Genomic DNA, 19,799 nt, shown 5'->3' on the forward strand with positions numbered 1-19,799 from the left:
TTCATTTTTTACTTTGATCATGTTTTCCCAATGAAACAAGTAGATAGTTGCCAGGCAGCAGGTCTTTTTTGTATAAGAAACATTTTTACAAGTGGGGGTATCACAGAGATTGCTACTTTCAGCATGTTACTTGGTACTTTTATAAAGCTGAATATAAATTATAATTAGAACTGCAGTGCAAGGAGAAGTGATTTGAGTAGAGTGCTGCTTGTTTTTTTATACTTGATTTTGACTGGCATTCCAGTAATGTATTTAAAAAGTAATTTATTTTTTTCATGCCTCACAAACTTTTTGTTTCCATCTAGGTATTAAGTAAGCTGTCATGTATCCAAGGCATTGAAATATTTTTTCTTCTTCTCCACTTCATTTTGTCTTGATTGGACATTCATAATGACGGTTTGGCACCCAGGGCAGCGTGTTTAATTAAAGTCCCAGTTTTTGTGGTTTTAAGCATAGCGCTGCCCCTTTCTAGTTGGCCACACTCCTTTCCATTGACCCCACCCATTCAGCTGTCTCCTGCAGCCCCCCTTTGATATGAAGTTACCAGCCACCACTGATAGCAATGCACAATCTTCCTTACTTTAGGTACTAAAAGTGAGGAGTTTTTTTATATTCATGTGAATCTACTAATGTAAAAAGTATCAGTATAAGATTAGGCATTGGTTCCATATCTCATGTGCCTTACATACACACACACACACACACACACACACACACACATATATGCATTTACACACACACACACACACACATATATATATATATATATATATATATATATATAGGTACATATCACTTCACGTAAAACTCATTTCACCTAAACTCATTTCACCAAGACCAAATCACCTAAAGTTCATTTCATCTAAAACTCATTTCACTGACAAGTAGTACTCTAAAGCAAGTTAATGGTATATGTCCTTTTCCCCACTGTAGTGCGATCCTGGTGTTTTATATATATATATATATATATATATATATATATATATATATATATATATATATATATATATACATATATTAAGGTGGTGTGGGTGGCGCAGCCCCCCACACTGGGGGGTGTGGGGGCGTAGCCCCCCACCTAGTTGGCTTTTACCAAATAATGTAAAATAAAACCAGACACCATAAAACCAAAGTAAGTGGGGGGCGTCACTCCCACACCCCCCAATGTGGGGGGGCTGCACCCCCATACCCCCGTGATTATATATACTAACACCAGGATCACACTACAGTGGAGAAAAGGACATATACCTTTGACTTGCCTTATTGTACTACTTGTCAGTGAAATGAGTTTTAGGTGAAATGAGTTTTAGGTGAAATGAACTTTAGGTGATTTGGTCTTGGTGAAATGAGTTTAGGTGAAATGATACGTACCCATATATATATATATATATATATATATATATATATATATATATATACATACATTTTTTAATTTGGTGGGAGCATTATGGTTATTAAAATTGAGTCTGTTATGCCTGCACTGCCTAGGGCTCATTAATCTGCTTAATCCAAGGATTTTTTTCTTTCTACAGCTTGTTTGAGTCTGTTAAATATTTTATCTCAAGTTACCTGCTTGCTCAGTAAGCTCTGAGTCATGCTTTCCTGTTTAAATGCCATCACTTACAATGGGAAACTGCTACATAACATTCTGTTTAGTCGGTGCTTGACTGTTATTGCTCTTGCCAAACCTGTGCCAACAGGTGGCTTATTGTTCATTTTGTAATTTCTCTTCTGCCTCCTTGTGACTAGAAATCATGTAACTTTGAGGAACAAGTCAAATCATCGGTTTGAGGTGCTACATTTAACTGTTTTTTGATGGGAATGGTGGCATTTATATTCTATGGAGAAAGCAGTATTTAATTTAAACTAAAACTGCTATCTTGCTGGATGCAGACTGCTAGGGCTAGAATGTAGTTCTCTTTAGTCTGCTCTGGCTATTGCAAGTTTTACCTTTAGATTGTCTGGGAGATGGTACATACTTGATCTCCATTACATTTTGATTTTGTTTCCTGCATACTTCTGATTTTTAATCTGAATATTTAGCAATTATATAAAATATCATATCTTAGGACAGTCTGCTTAAATCCTCAAACAGATTTCAATGCGTCCTTTAGAAAGAGCATTTTCAAACATCTTTTTATGATTCAATATTTTATCTGCATTTTAAAGTTATTCTGCGTTTAACAGATGTTTACTAATCCATTGTCTATATAAAGTATTTAGGGCAAAACAATGTATTGCCAATATCAATAAAAATATTTAGGTACCAACAGTAGCAACTTGTGACTGCAAAGCAAAGGGGACTGAAGGAAGCAGCCCAGTAATGGGGCTACATTACAGCAAGTCAATGACTGTTTAACTGTGATCATTCAATAGATGAAGTCTCTTTCATCCACAGATTGCTTCAGTACCAACTCATTATAGCTACTTTGTTGACAGTATACACATCAGATGTCCAGTTGTGATCAAATAATAGCACTGACAATACTACTACTACTACTAATAATAATAATAATAATAACTACGGTAATGTATTTCAGATTGTTTCAAATATACTAGCTCTGTCTAGTCTAATCAAATTTTAGCTGTGATTAAATGACAAAAGGGGTCAGTGAGTTTCATCAATAGACTGCTTTCATGTCCCAAAGCTAAAGCTACTTTATTGACTGTTTATACCTCAGATATCCAGTTGTGATTGAATAATAATAATAATAATAATTACAATAATACACTTCAGATTGTTTTAAAAACACTAGCTGTGTCTAGTCTAATCAAATGTTTAACTGTGATTAAATGACCGAAGGGGTCAGTCAGTTTTATCAATAGACTGCCTATATGTCCTAAAGTTACAGCCACTTTATTTTTTTTTCTCAAATAATTTTTTATTTTCCAAATAATATAATGTTTAACAATACAATCATCAGTAAACAAGTATTATAAACCTTTATATACACTATGTACCATTCACTACAGCCACTTTATTGATTGTGTAAACATCAGATATATGTAATCAAATAAACAAATAAATACATAAATAATAGCCACCATAATTTATTTCAGATTGTTGCTAAAAGATGCATACTGTGCAACCCATTGAATCCCCTTCATGCAAATATACTCACTCATATACACACACAAGATATTTCCATCAATTATAGGTTCATAGGTGTTTACCAGACTAATGACCACAAGGACCTTTTTAAGCCTAGCCATGCATCCCAAATCTTTGACAAGTTCTGATACCCTTGATAAGTGTAAGCATGGGCCTGGGAGATTAACAATTTACAGGTTACCTGTGTCCATTAGAGACATCAGTGCCAAACCTGGGATGAATTTCCAGTTTCCCATCCAATTGTCCAAGTTGCACTTGAATTGGGTTAAGGAAGAACTCTGCTTCACATACATGAGGAGCCTGTTTCACAGAAGGGGTAGTCTCTGGGATACATACCTATCTCTCCAGCAGGTCCTATTTATATCAAAGGCAAGGTCTTTAGAATGGATAATTCTGGTGCTGTTTGTTTTGTGGATATGCAGGAGGTCCATCACAGTGGAGGTCTGACAATGCCCTACATGCCAGGGATAGATCTCCTCTCAAAAGCCTGTAGGAGACAAAATACAGGGATAGGGCCTTAAGGCGGTCTCCGTAGGACGTTTTACTTACGCACTGTATTCTTTTAGTGAGGAACCTCTGTGGACTTTCCAGTTGTTGGATATGCCTGGTTAGGTACATACCAAAGGGAGCATTGTACTCTGACCCAGCTAAGTTAAGCAAAATGAATGCCCTCATACATGCATCTTTGTCAGAAAAAGCTGCTTGTATGAAAATATCATATTCCTGCTTGAATACTTTCCAATTTTCTGCTATATTATGATCAAACACAAGTGGACCTGGTGTGCGAAATGCCTTTGCCATATCAACACACAGTAGTGAAGGTGCTTGAAATTATGTACGAACACACATACATATATATATATATATATATATATATATAAATATATATATATATATATATATATATATATATATATACACACCAGAACTTTATGCCAGTAGCTGTAATTATACCTAATAGCACAACAAACTCTTTGAAATAACTGCACTTTGTCAAATAAATCTCAGTATAAGAAGAACACTCTGAAATCACTGTGCTTTGCGAAACTACTCCTTATCAGTGTAAGAAACACCCTGAAATGGCAGCACTCTGTGAATAAATACACACAGCACAAGAAACTTTTTGAAATGGCTGTACTTTGACTGCACTTTGCAAAATAATTGTACTTTGCACACAGTCAATTCTTTGAAATAATTGCACTGTAATAAAGCACACACTCTGCAAACACTTTGCACACTCTGAGTTACTTTGAACAACTCTAGTTATGCTTTGAATGGCTTCAGTCAATGTGAAATAGTAGTTTGTTTCCAAACATGGTCTTTTACAAAAATAAAACAGAGTCGCCTTGCCCTTTAAGCTCAATTTGCCCTTTTATTGTACTTGTTATGCCCATTTAATCTCTTATCATGCTCATTATACTTTTCTTGTGCCTGTTTTACTTTAAACATACTCGTTACGCAAACCAAAGATAATTCAGAGCCCCACATGAATATTTCGGCTAGTTTTATCAAATATCGTGTTTTGAACATTTTGTTTAATTAATAATGTGGTTTGTGCCTTTCATTTGATTAATAATATGTTTTGTGCTACTCGTTTGATTAATAATGTGTTTTGTGCCTTATAAATACGTCATTTCATTTTCTTTGCCAAATAAATAATTTGTGCAGTTTTCTTTACCTTTAGCTTGTTTCTGGCCCTTTTTTGTTTGAGCTCCGTTTCACTCATCTGGCTCAATCTGTCTTCAGGGTCTATATTAGAAGACCAAAGATGCATTCTTTCAAATGCATCTTGTTTGAACTTAAAAGGCAGAAAACGGAAAATATTGAAGCGGCTGTTAAGCAAATTCTTATCTGGGAAAGAATTTGATTGGCCGCTTCGGTACTTTGCCATTTTCAGCACTGTTATGCTGTCTCGGAGTTGGTATATTTAAGTTGGGGGGTAATGTTAAAATTTATTTTTATTTTATTTTTTTTTGTTGGAAAAGCGATTTTTTTCCCTTGGGGAAAAAATCGCTGTTTTGACACTTCGACATTGTAAGCTTTTGCTTAGATAGGGTTGATCAATCACCGTTCGCTTTTTTAAGTGTTCGGTGATTTAATATAGACCTTGTCTTCACCTTCAACTCTGCAACTCATGGCTTGAAGAAGTTGTTCTTCTAATCCCTGTTCTGACACCATGTTGCTCATCTGCTCAGGATAAAACAGACGAACATTTGTGGGTTCAGTTTAAGCAGCTTTATTACACACAAACACATCAGAAATGAGGTTTTGTAACTTAAACTTAAATAAATTTATAAACAACTGATTACCACACTCATACATATCAACACTCTGTCCTCTCAAAATGGCACTGCTGCCTGCACGTGCTCACTATTTATATGTACGTGCTTACATCTGGAAGTGCTTCTTAAAGGTACATACCCACACTCTGATCTACACATGCCATCCATCAATACACTTCTAACTAATGCATATAGATAACAGTGTAAAAGGCTTTGCTTCACATTATTCATTAATATATTCCAGCATATGCATTATATAGGTAAAATAATTACAACACACCTGCTGGAGTTCAATACTGCTCTGTAAAAATAGCTTGGAAAATAGTTTGCTGTGCTGAACATGTAGCAAGTATCCTCACCATCAGTTTGGCTAGCTACACATTTACCTTTTTATAATGGAGTAGATTATTAATGGACTGCATCTGTCTAGGCTGTGTTTCAGAAATGCTAATTGCAGCATAAGCAGCTGAATTGCATGCTAATCAGTTAATCTGGTGGAGCTATTCAAGAAGTTATAAAGAAACCATTTAGAATCTATGCTGGTTTTTCCTGTGGATTTTAAAAGTAGTGGAGTACAGACACAGAACGTCTACACAGACAGAATGTTAGGAGCTGCTGCTGCTTAATTCCATTTGTATATGCTACAGGCTGTAGGCAATGCTGCTGCTGCCAATAGGCCCAGCCTGAGACAGAGAAGAGTTTTCAGGTTACATTTAACTTATCACAACATAAATGACATTCACATTGTAGAGTGCTACAGGGTGAACAGGGAAACAATACAGAAACCCTGTGACCTCTGCCACCCTCAACTCAGAGCCACAGCTTTTACCTCCCCATGTAGTGGCTGTGTACTGCTTGCATCACAGTCAGCCCTGAACTAACACTGGGGCAAATGCTACATTTACAAAGTAAGTCCTGAACATGTACTATACTGTATAATAATATTATGATATCTGCTTGTATTTCATCACTTGGTACAGTAAGCAACTACAAGGTGGGAGATTTCTTCATAACTTAATGTCAAATGTGACAGCAGAGAGTTATTTGACTTGTATGTGTCCATTAGCAAGAAGAAGGCCTCAAGCATTATAGATTCACACATCAATACATCCCCAAAGTAATGATGATCACTGCATGCCCTCAATTTAGCAACATACATTTGAAATGGGAAATCATAGCAGTGAGAAGTTTGAAAGTAATGAGACACATAGCAGTTTCCAGCATCACTATCCCCACAAGATCAAAGTGGCAGGATGCAAAGCAAGGAGAGTAACAAGAGCAACATAGCCTTGTTTGTGCAATCACAGTAGCTCAGCCTGGGTCCACCCCCTTTGAAAAAGCATTATACCCTAGTATGTTCTATGATAGGAACCCACCTTGGTTCCCCACCCCCAAAACAGCAGTCTATGCTTGTTTGTGGCATCTAACCTTCCATTAATTTGTTAGCAACTGCATATGATATTGTTCTCAGTGAATATCTTCACAAATTTTAAAGTAAATGATATAGACTGGCTTCACACTGCATGTCTGTGAGTACTGGTCAGACAACTGATGAATGACCAAGAACCACAGAAAGGTAGGACACAGCTGTATATCTGCAAGGAATAATCATAACAGGTTGTGTGATCACTAAGTGCACTACATCCAAATATATAAAATGTAATACATTTACAAATAACAGGTCATGTCTTGATATCAGTGTACATTCAGTTGCACTTGGTTGTGTGAGGAATTACGTCATGTATTTGCTGCAAAGGTGTTTGCGGGGCAAAGATGGATAAGTCCCCTCTCCTGTTTTGTGATGGTGCATTGCAGTGAGAGTTGGGATTCAAACTTATGAAGTCATATCTCATGTGTACTAACAGTTTTTACTCTATGTTATAGATTGAATTTCTGCATTTTAATTAATTCTCCATGTTCCTTTTTGTTTTTGGGGGAGCCAATGTTTGTGCAATGTGTCACTTAGCATAAATGGCTTTTGCTATGTGCATTTTGTTTGTGGGTGGAGCAGCACTGCACAAACTGGATGAATGGGCCACCTGGATAGCAAACAGGACCCAGACAGCCAGAAGCATGCACTGGATACATTCAATTAATACTATTGGCCAACATGCAAACACATTTCCCGGCAGCATACACTCTATGGTAAGTGATGCACAACACTTTCAAATGGTCAGATCCAGAAAGTGCGCACTTCCAGTAAGCAAGATACCTGCAATTGGTGGGGAAATATCATTATACATTGATCTTGATCTGTGATAGAAATGGCTGGTTTTCCTGGAGAGGTTTTGAGATTCTGTGCTCAAAGACAGGGTGTCCAGGAGTCCAAAGTGTTTGTTGGACCCTTGTGAATGAACATGGGTCCAAGTTGTTGCAGTGGGACTATTATGGCTTGGCTTACAAGACAGAGGCATAGAATAGTCTGGCCCAGGCTCTGACCAGTGCTACTGGTATCCCCCGCACTGGCGAACAATGTAGAAACCACTACAGAGACCTCAGGATGAGGAAGAGGGATACCCATGACATTTGGATCAAGGAATGTAGGACTGGGGGCACCCCACAGATGTGTAAGTATCACTTATAGAGACTACTTGTTAGAGTTAAAAGCTGGTTATAGTCAAGATTGGTGTGCTTAATGGTATTCTGTTGTGTTCTGTTTTTTTCCACAGCTGTCACAGACCAGGAACTGAATGTGCAAACCCATGCTGCTAGATTGGCATGGATGCAAGATGCATGTGGTATGTATTCATCCCAACAGTGGGGTTATTTTAGCAATAAAACTTGCAGCACATTTATTAGTTAATTATACAGTTGTATCAAATTGAGCTTTCATTTCATAACTGTAATAGGGAAGTATGCATGCATTACTCTGGAGAGCAATGCAACAGTTCATTATTACAAAGCAGACATAGGTTGTGCCTTCAAAATCCACACTTCTCAAATATACATTACTGTTAAGGTTTCATCAATATTGCAATGTAACGTCAGAGCTGTAAGGCAATGTCACCACAGGCTTGCTGTAAACTGTAATCAGTATATTTTGACCAGAATATGTGTAATATATGCACACATCAAGGATTGCTTACTGCAATCTGTAGTATATTGTGCATATGTTAGGAGCTAGGTAGTCTTAACAGTAAACAAAGATATTTGTTAGGAGTTTGTAATGTTAAAAGTAAAGATAACAGATTAGAGTCAAATAATTGTATCAAACCTTTGTATGTCACATATGAAGTTATTAATGTTCTCCCTTTTTTCCCACAGCCCAACTCGTTTCTCTCTCTTTTTTGTGTTTATTATTTTATTTATTGTTTGTGTGTCTATTTTGTTATTTTTTTGTTTTTCCTACAGCACAGCAGGGTAGGACTGTCCCACATGATCCACCTGTCCCCACTCCACTGCTACATTACCACTGCCCAGCACATCTGGTGAAGAACCTGGAAGCACCTCTTCTGCCACCCCTGCACTACCCAGCTCCTCAGGTAGTTCTGTCCTGGAGGATAGGCCTGTGACTCCCTCAGGGAAGAGTGGCAGAGTGGGTGAGTTTATCAATAGTGACAAACTGCCAAGGATGGTGCATAGGATTGTGCACCACACTGTTGGTGCATGACTACACTTGCTGGAGACACTCCATCATTGTATTAAATAACACAAGGAGACGCAGACATCAGACACTGCAGCTATCAGGGCAGTGAGGTGACAGTGATGATAGCCCAGTGGGTAAGGACTCTATTCTCACTGTCACCCAACTTGATGTCCATGGGTTCGCGATGTCCCCACCCTCACCCCAACCATGCTGTGCACCCATCGCATGTGTCATTCACTGTCCCTGTCTCTTGTCTTGTTTGTCTTGTCTGTCTGCAATTCCTCACCTGCCCAACTTACCACACCCATACATTCCTACAGCCCTCCTCCAACATTCCTCTCTCTCTCTCAAAAAAAAAAATAAGCACCAGTCCCACAAAAAAATATTGTCCCATACATAGCTCTCCTTTTTGCACATGTGTCTTCATGACATGCATGATTTTGTCCAGTTCTCTATACAACAGATTGTGTTGTGGTCACTCCTATCTTTGGAGGTGACAGTCTAAATTCAGCAAAATTTGTGCATATATATTTATGTTCTATTCTGGAAGAAATGGATATTCATGGTTCTTTCCTACATCCTTCATGCACATTCCTGTCTTGCTTTCACTTTGTTCATCCACCTGCTTGCTCCCCATTTCACTACTTTCCTGTATTCCCCATTTCTTTTCTTTAAAGCATAATTGCACGATGGTGTGCATCGTGCACTAATGCATGGTTATGGCAAAACCAGTTCTAAGTATTACATAGTTGGATTGGAAACCAACACCATCTAGCCATATTTTAGGCACTCCATACCAACTATCACACTTCAGAATTAAGATTTACACATAAAATTATTTGACACTGTTAACATACATCTGGATTCGAACTAAGTACCATCTAAACAAAAAAATAGATGTGTAACTGCATTAACAGATGGTGCTACAGACTCAGTTGATTAGCAGGTGTATTTTAGAGACTGTATAGCAAATGGCAGACAACTGCTGTTGTATACAAATACTAGTCAACTGAATCTCTGGCTGCAGGAATTAATGCACTTAATGTAGTGATAAGTTCCTTTTTGGTGCAAATGGTTTAGCTATAGGTAATACATGAACGTATTTTGGTAGTAGGGCTGCTTATCGATACTGAGTGATGCAGCATCACACAACATCATGCACTACTACTGTACAAGACTAAATGAGCATCATAAAATAATGCTTTATAAAACATTATAGGGGATCTTGCAATGCTGCTTCATAGAAATTTAATGAAGAAGATATGATATTAGTGATATGTGGAGTAAGCACAGGGAAGTGCAAAGGAAAATCTTTCCTAAACTGTGTCACTTACTATTGAATGTATTAAATACACCTGCTTGGTAAATGACTCCGTGGAAGCTGGTGTTAATGCATTGTTGTTGGAGGCAGATGGTACTGGTTTTCAGTGCAGATAGAAGTAATAATTTTACAAGCATGTATGATACTTTAAATATATCTACTTATATTGCTGCCATTTACCATTGCTTTATGTTGGTTTGCACTGTGCACCATCCCAAAATAATTCTTTAAAGAAAAGAAATGGGGAAGACAGGAAAGTGGTGAAATGGGGAGCAAGCAGGGGAGTGGACAAAGTGCATGAAGGATGTAGGAAAGAATTATAGCTATCAATTTCTTTCAGAATAAAACATACAAATTTTGCTGAATTTGGACAGTCATCTCCAGAGAGAAGGGTGGCCACAACACAAACTGTTATATAGAGAATTGGAAATAATCATGTGTGTCATGAAGACACATGTGCAAAATGGAAAGCTATGTATAGGATGAGTTTTTTTTTTTTTTTGTGAGAGACAGGTGCCCATTTTTTATTTTTTTCTGGAGAGAGAGCAATGTTAGGGAAGGGCTGTAGGAATGTCTGGGTGAGGTACACTGTGAAGGTAAGGAAGCAATTGGAGACAGACAAGAGATACAATATAAGAGACAGGGACAGTGAATGACACATGAGGTGGGTGAACACTATGGATGGGGACAGGGTGGGAAATCTCAGTCCCATGCACATCAAAGTAGTTGACAGTGAAAATCGAATCCTTACCCCGTGGAGTGCCATCACTTTCACCTCAATGTACCTCTGGCTGCAGTGTCTGATGTCTACACCTCCTATGGGTGCTATGCATGAGGATGGAGAGCAGGCAGTTCATCCAGTGTAGATGTGCACCAACAGTGCAGCACACAATCCTATGCACCATCTCTGGCATTTCTTCATGGGTGATAAACTCACCCCCTCCTCCACTGCTCCCAGAGGGAGCCACAGGCCTCTCCTCTGGGGCAGAACTACCTGAGGGGCTGGGTAGTGCAGAGGCAGTAGAGGGGCTGCTGCCAGGTACTGCACAAAACATGCTGGGGAGTGGTGCTGTAGCTGGTGGGGTAGGGGCAGGTGGATCCTGTGGGACAGTCCTACCCTGCTGTGCTGTGGGAAAAACAAAAAATAAAACTATAAAAAAAAATTAAAATAAAAAAGAGAGAGAGAAAAGGGATGGGGTGAGAGAAAAAGTGAGATTGTTAATAACTTCATATGTGGCATACAAAGCATTGATACAATTATTTCACTCAATTCTGTTACCTTTACTTTTAACACTACAAACTTCTGACAAGTTTCTTCCTTAATTTTAAGACTACCCAGTTTATAACTGAGGTACACTGTAGTACAGTTTGTAGCCACCAGTCTTTGATGTGTGCATATATTGCACATATGCATGTTCCAATGATACTGATTACAGTTTACAGAAGGCAATTTGTGCTAGTGGTATAGAGGTAAGTCACATTCCAATAATGATGAAAACCTAACAGTACTGTATATTTGGGAATTGTGTTTTTTGAACCCATAACCGTGGACTATGCTAAAATGTAGTGCTGTTCTTTAGTCCTACAGACTACAACAAACATACCTTCATTTTACAGCTTAGAGATGCACGTTCACTGTTTGTAGCCACCAGTCCTTGATGTGTGCATATATTGCACATATGCGTGTTCCAATTATACTGATTACAGTTTACAGAAGGTCATTTGTGCCACTGGTATAGAGTTATGAAGTTACATTCCAATAATTATGAAAACCTAACAGTATTGTATATTTGGGAAGTGTGGTTTTTGAGCTCATAACTGAGGACTATGCTAAAATACTGTACTGTTCTTTTGTCCTATAGACTATTGCATGCATACTTTCCTTTTACAGTTTAGAGATGCATGCTCACTGTTATTTGAGAATATGGCACCATTGCTTTGTGCCAGACTAAGGCATGCATAGTTTTTTTTACAGTTAGGATATGCATGCTCAAGTTGATTCAACTCTATTAAATACCAACTAAGTGGTCCTTAACTTTTAAAGGTACAAAATACTATACAAATTATTATTATTATTATTATTATTATTAAAATACTATTTAGACAGTACTGTTCTGATGCATACATACCACATGCTGCTTGCATCCTTACTAGACACGCTGCATGGGGCCAAACATTCAAGTCTCTCTCCTCAGCAGCTATGGAAAAAATAGAACAGAACACCATTATGAATACCAGTCTTGACTATATTCAGCTTTTAACTCTTACAATTACTCACTGAAAATGATACAGATAGTCCCTAGGTTATGGACATCCGACATGTAAACATCTCATAGATATTAAATGGCTGCCGCAACGTCAGAAATAACGTGAGAAAATTTTAAATAGTTAAAGTTGCCCGCATCTGTGTGTGTGTGTGTGTGTGTGTGTGTGTGTGTGTGTGTGTGTGTGTGTGTGTGTGTGTGTGTGTGTGTGTGTGTATGACATGGAGAGATTGGGAGAGTAAAATCCAATGTAACTACTGTCTGCATATTTTAACTGTGGAGCTTTTCTCCCCGGGCCTCCACTGAAAATGGATCTACATCCAGTCGGACACTCCCGGTCAACAAATGTAAATAAATAAAAATAATAAATAAATAAAATAAAGAGCGACCTGTGAGTGAATGCAGGTATGAATGAGGTAATGACTCTGTGTGTGTGAGTGTGTGAGACCGGAGGCATGAGAGCGATTTGTGAGTGAATGCAATTATGAATGAGGAAGTGACTGTATGTGTGTGTGAGATCAGGAGAGTGAGAGCGATGTATGACTGAATGCAGGTATGAATGAGGAAGAGACTGTATGTATAACAGCTCGGGAAAGTGATGTGTGAGTGAATGCAGGTATGAATGAGGAAGTGACTGTGTGTGTGTGAGATCAGGAGAGTAAGAGCGATGTGTGACTGAATGCAGGTATAAATGAGGAAGGGACTGTATGTATGACAGCTCGGGAGAGTGAGAGCGATGTGTGAGTGAATGTAGGTATGAATGAGGAAGTGACTGTGTGCGTGACAGATCAGGAGAGAGTGAGAGCAATGTGTGAGTGAATGTAGGTATGAATGAGGAAGTGACTGTGTGTGTGAAAGATGAGGAGAGTGAGAGTGATGTGTGAGTGAATGCAGGAATGAATGAGGAAGAGACTGTATGTGTGAGATCGGGGGAGCGAGAGTGATGTGTGAGTGAATGCAAGTATGAATGAGGAAGAGAGTGTGTGTATGAGAGAGAGTGTGAAGAGTGAGAGCGAGTGAGCGATCCTCTAGCAGCAGTTAAGAGGTGGGTGGTTGCATAAGGGGAAGGAGTTAGTTTTGGAATAGGTAAAGTAGGGTTAAGAGTGTGTGTGTGTGTGTGTGTGTGTGTGTGTGTGTGTGTGTGTGTGTGTGTGTGTGTGTGTGTGTGTGTCATACCTCTAAACCTCTTAGAGCAAGAAATTTGGACAAAAAAAAAAATAAAATAAAAGTGGGACAACTGCCCCAAAATAGGGACAATTTTAACAAATATTGCTCTTACAAACTTAGAAAGTTGATAGAATAACAGGTTTTGCATTAGCATGAATTTTCTGAAGGGTCTGAATTCTGAAACTCAAATGTCTGTCAACATACCTCTCAACCTCTTTGAGTAAGAAATCTGTACAAAGCCATAAATAAAAGTGGGACAAAGGCCCAAAAATAGGAACAAATTTTAAATATTGCTCTTACAAACTTAACACTGTCTACAATTTTGCAGACTGTCCAAATATTTGCACCATATTTTTGGCCTGTTCTTTGTAAAAATGTGTGGTTTATTGTGAAATGACTGAAGACTGCAGTCAATACATAATGACATACATTTCTGTTCCATACTTCATATCCTTCAGAAAATGCATGCTCGCCCTTTACTGGGACTAAAAGGTTGTGTGGAATGATCCATATGCAGTATACAGCTTTCATGGCCAGTAACACTGGGGCGAGCCACAAAACCTTGTTTACCCACACCGCACTTCATTAATATTCATGGCACGAGGCTGCACGATGCTGCATGATGAGCAGTATCGCGTATGCGAATACAGTCTGTGCAGACTGCGCAGAAACTACATGGAGGTTATTGAATATGGACCACAGTCTAAACAAGCATGGGCCTAGGACAGAGCCCTGTGGGACACCCTGACTGTAATCAATACTTTCACCATACCTTTCAACTGTCCAGATTTTTGCAGCATATCCAGATTTTTGCCTCATATTGTTGGTCTGTTGCTCATACAATTGTGTTTTTTTTGGAAAATTAATGGCAAATTGTTGAGGACTGAAGTCAGAAAATAATAGCAAAAATCTGAGTTTTAGACTTTATAACATTTAGAAAAATTCATGCTAATGCAAAACCTGCTATTCTATCAACTTTGTAAGTTTGTAAGTGCAATATTTAAAAAGTGTCCCTAGTTGGTACCTTTATCACCCCATTATTTGTAGCTTTGTCTAGCTTTTTTGCTTTAAGAGATTGAATGGTGTGACTTTCACCTGTCGAGTTGCTATATGATGCTTGCTATGTTCTATTTGTAAGCCATGCATCTATCCATCCTATCAAGAGTAAATTAATACCTAGTCAGATTTATTGATCAGTGTTTTGTGTATGACCCTCTCAAATGCTAAAGTTAAATCTACATAAATTACATCACAGCACAATTTTTCATTCATAGATGTTATAGAACATCATGTTACAGGTGGTAATAGATCTATTTTCAAAATATGCAAGCTGATATATGGTTTCAAGTCCCAACCTTTCTAGTTCTGACAATAAATTATCCAATATTACCTTCTCCATTATTTTCCACAACATGAAAGTGGACTTAAGGCTCCATATGACTCTGGGTTTGTCCTACTCCCCTTTCCCTTAATAACAGGTTTAATATTGGATCTGCTCAGAGTTTGGCAATCTTAGTCAGAGATCTGGAGTGGATCTGAACTAAAATCCAAGGCATCCACTGAAATTGACTGAAAAATAACTATATTTTAAGCCTGCATTGCACTTTGAGAACTGTATTTAACTAAATTGTTGCTTCATTTCTGCAGTTTTTGCTGTTGAGACTGTTTTATTCTGCCTTTGAATTTTTAAGTACTCCTGCCTTATATAGCAGAGGCTAGATTCAGACTTGTCGAATCTACTATTTGGTATCACTTGAGCAGTAAAACCAGCCCTCTTACATTAAGAAGGCCTCCCTGCACCATTGTGGTAGAAATGTGTAGCTCAGGACCGATATAAGTTGGGGATTACTGGAATAAGGCTCAGTTTTGGGCTTTTATATTGGTTAGTTTGTGTTATAACTGCTTAACTTCCTTTATATTTAAACCTCATATTTGCGCGGGTTTAATGTCAGTTTACTGGAGCTGCTCAAAGTTTGGCAATCTTAGCCAGAGATCTGGAGTGAATCTGAACTGAAATCCAAGCCATCCACTGAAATCAACTGAAAAATAAGTATATTTTAAACCTGTATTGCACTTTGAGATCTGTATGTAATTAAATTGCTACGTCATTTCTGCTGTTTTTGCTGCTGAGACTGTTCTATTCTGCACTTTGAATTTTTAAGTACTCCTGCCTTATATATCATAGGCTAGATTCAGACATGCTGAATCTAGATTGTTTTGTATCACTTGAGTACTAGACCCAGTCGTCTTGCATTAAGAGAGCCTCCCTGCACTCTTATGGCAGACTTGTGTAGCTCAGGATCCATCTGAGTTGGGGATTGCTGAAATAAGACTCAGTTTTGGGCTTTCCTATTGATTAGTTTGTATTAAAACTGTTTAACTTCACTTTTATTTAAGCCTCAAGTTTGTGTGTAGCTGTGCACAGCACAATGGGGTTTAGCACTGCCGTGTATAGATGCAAACACATAGAAAGTCAATTTTCCTTAGATATCAGCTAGTGAACCTTCCCAAATTCCCCTGCTGCACTATGGGCAACTTAGTTGTGCATTGAGAAGCTTTGTCATAGTTTTTCAACCCTACCCATCTACAGAATAGACCACTTTGTTAATCCTAGAGCAAAACCTGAGCTAACTAGCCCACTCCCCATTAGTAAGTATGGTATAAACTTACCATAATGGACAGTCAGTTTCTCACCATTTCTCCCACCAGCCTGATTGACCTGGGCATCCTGAGGCAATGTAGTAATTGCCTCATGTATACTTACAACTACTTACTCCTAAAACAAAGAAATTCAATATGTGAGAGATGTATTTACACTATGAATTTTGAATCAATTCTCTCATGTAACAACAAACCAGACATCAAACAGGTTGTCAACACACACACTCCACCTCTTGCATGTAACAAGCTCATAACACATAAACCCACATACTCGGAGGTATTCATTAGAAGCCTACCAAAAATTTAGAGACCTCCCAAGCGCAAACCTATTGCACATGCTGCAGAGCTAATAGAGTCCACTACACATAATAATATACACACCAGTGTCTCAGCTAATAAGCCCCTAAGGCAAAACACCTCAAAACCAAATGTCCTGGTAATAGGTCACTCCATAGCGAGACGCACAGATGTCCTCCTCACCAGGATAGACAAGGGTAAGGTCATTGTTAGCTGCCTGTCAGGTGACAGAATCCATCAAATCATGCACGCACTAAAGTCTCTCAACAACAAGTACCATTATGACTCTGCCATAGTCCATGTTGGGGTGAATGACCAGAGAGATACCTCTGTGGACTATATGATGAGAGACATGACTGAACTCTCAGATTATGTGTCCCAGGCAGGTATATCCCTAGCCCTAAGCAGCATTCTACCTTCACCCAGGATGATGCCTCAATATAAACAAAAACAATTGGCTTAGCTTCTGGTAGTAATCCAAGGGGATCCAGTATCTGTCAGTCTGAGAAGACATGTTCGACAGACCATGCTGCTTTGCAAGGGATGGTCTTCACCTCTTGCCTTTTGGTTTTTGGTTACTGGCAAAGGTACTTGGCTCCTCCATAGGGCCTTCTTTAGGCAATGTCAAAACAACAACATTTCTGATGTAAAAAATCCACTTGTGACAAAAAAAAGGTTATGCTGCTTAATGCTAGGAGTCTAAACAGGAAACTGCAGTTCCTGGAAGCACTCTTCACCTTGGAAGATGCTGATGTCTGTGCAATCACTGAGACATGATTCAAGGCTGCAGAGAGCACCCTGGCCATGCAAGGCTACAATGCCTTCCTACACATTCAGATCTCAAAATGAGCATGAAGGATCCAAAGATGGGAGGTGTATCAGTCTTCATTAAAGACAAATTCACCTTGAGACTAGTTAAACAGTATGACTTTCTTGAGCTACTACAAATCTGACTAACTGTATGTAAAAACCCCTTCCACATTATTGTTAGCTATAGGTCCCCACCATGAACCAAGAGAAACACATTGCCTACCTGGACTTACTACAGTCACTCACTATACAGCCAAACACTTTGGTCATGGGTGATTTCAACTATCCTTCCATCAAGTGAGAGACATATACAAGCACAAATATGCTCACCCTGAGGTTCCTGGACTTTGTCAATGGAAATGCTCTGGAACAGATAGTCTGTATCCCCACAAGGGGCTCAAATGTCCTAGACTTAGTACTTACCAACATGGGGGGGGGGAGTCAAAGCACTACCCCATGTGTGTTGCCCTCTGTGGTAAGGTCCAATCATAAATCAGTCTCATTGGAAGTAACGATTGGACCTGACCCCCTCAAAGGAGCTAAAACAATAAAAAATTTCTCCAAAGAAAACTATAGCCTACTAACTAATGGTATAAATAGTTTAAAAAACCCCTGATAACACAACCAACAAAGACTCCTATACAGAGGTGTACGCACATGCCCTATATAAACTCAGCAGTACATGAACAGATCAAAACCAGGTCCTCACGAAAAAACAAGGCATCCTGGTGGACCTCAAGTATAAATAGGTTATATAACAAGAGGGAGAAATGTCTAAGAACAAGAGGGAACTGACTCAGCAGAGGAAGAACATCCTCCACAGCTTGAACAAGCAAATCAGATACCTTGTAAAGTCCTCTAAAGCTAATTACAAAGTTAAATTAGCATCCCTAGCTAAAGATAATAATAACCTATTCTTAAGTTACATCCAAAATCTAAAAGGGAAGGCTCAGCTTTGTGTTGAACTAGTAGTGGATGGTACCACTCATACTGAACCTGAGGAAATTGCCAACCTGCTAACTGATAGATATGGGCTAAACTTAATCCCCCCGTTCTCACCAGTCATACCCAAAACATTCTGGCCACCAGTCCTCTACATAGTATCTCCAAAGAGCAGGAAATAACTGCACTCTTCAAAGCTAAAAACGCATTCTGTTTGGGACCAGATAACATCCCAGGCTGCTTACTAAACAATCTAAAACAGGACCTGCCTGAACTACTTGGAACTCTGTTTAACCACAGCCTAAACACTAGCTTCTGGCAGCAAGGAAAACAGCAACAGAAACCCCCTTGCACAAAGAGGTTCTATCAACCGACCATGGGAACTATAGACCCATAAGTCTGACCAGCCTTATCTGTAAGGGCATGGAAAGAATTATCATGGACTTTATCAACAAAGACATAAGTGACCTTGGCTTCATTAAGGGTAGATCATAGGATTATAGGACCATAGGAAGTTACTAGGCTATTGACCTTAAGGTCCTTACAAGCCTAGCTAAGAATTTAGCCCATATTCCGACAAGTCAGTGCCTGATGCCCCTGTACAGCAGAGACACAGGTGGAATCCCAGGGATTTATTTTCTGTTCCCCATCCAGTTATCCAGGTTGCACTTAAAAAGGGTTAATGAAGTACTCTGCTTGAGTGGGAGTCTATTCCACAGAAGGTGGAGTATCTGGGACACAAATCTGTCCCACCAACATGTCCTAGTGATGTGTTAGACCAGGTTGAGTTTGCGTGTGTGGGTTACTCAAGTGGAACTTGACTTACAAATATGCAGCAGTCCCATCAAAGTGGGGTATGAGATTGCTTTGTATGCCAAACAGAGGTCACCTCTGAGGAGTCTGTAGGAGACTGAGTAGAGAGACAGGCTCTTTAGCCTATGTATGTAGGGTAGATGTTTGAGGTCCTGGGTTCTCCTGGTAAGGAACCTCTGGTCTCTCCAGCTGCTGCATGTGCTTTGTGAGGTACATGCTGAAAGGGGCATTGTACTCAGTAATGGGTCTTATAAGAGAAGAATGCAGGGATGTTATGACCACCTTGCCCCTGGATGAGATACCCTTACTAATGAGGTGGGCCATGTAGAAAGCTTCCTGTACAACAGAGGCAATATGGTGGTCAAAAGTCAGTTTGCTATCAACCTGGGTGCCCAAGTCTCTCATGACATATTACATGCTTAGAACCTTGTTATTAATGTGATAATCTGTGGGGACATCACTCTCTCCAAAGGGGATGATAATGCATTTTTGGCATTCAGTTTGAGACCATGTTTCTGGCACCAGTCATTTGTTTGGGTGAGAC

The sequence above is a fragment of the Protopterus annectens genome, chromosome 1.part2 (assembly GCF_019279795.1).
Source record: "Protopterus annectens isolate FY-2018-M chromosome 1.part2, PAN1.0, whole genome shotgun sequence".
Classification (NCBI taxonomy): Eukaryota; Metazoa; Chordata; order Ceratodontiformes; family Protopteridae; genus Protopterus; species Protopterus annectens.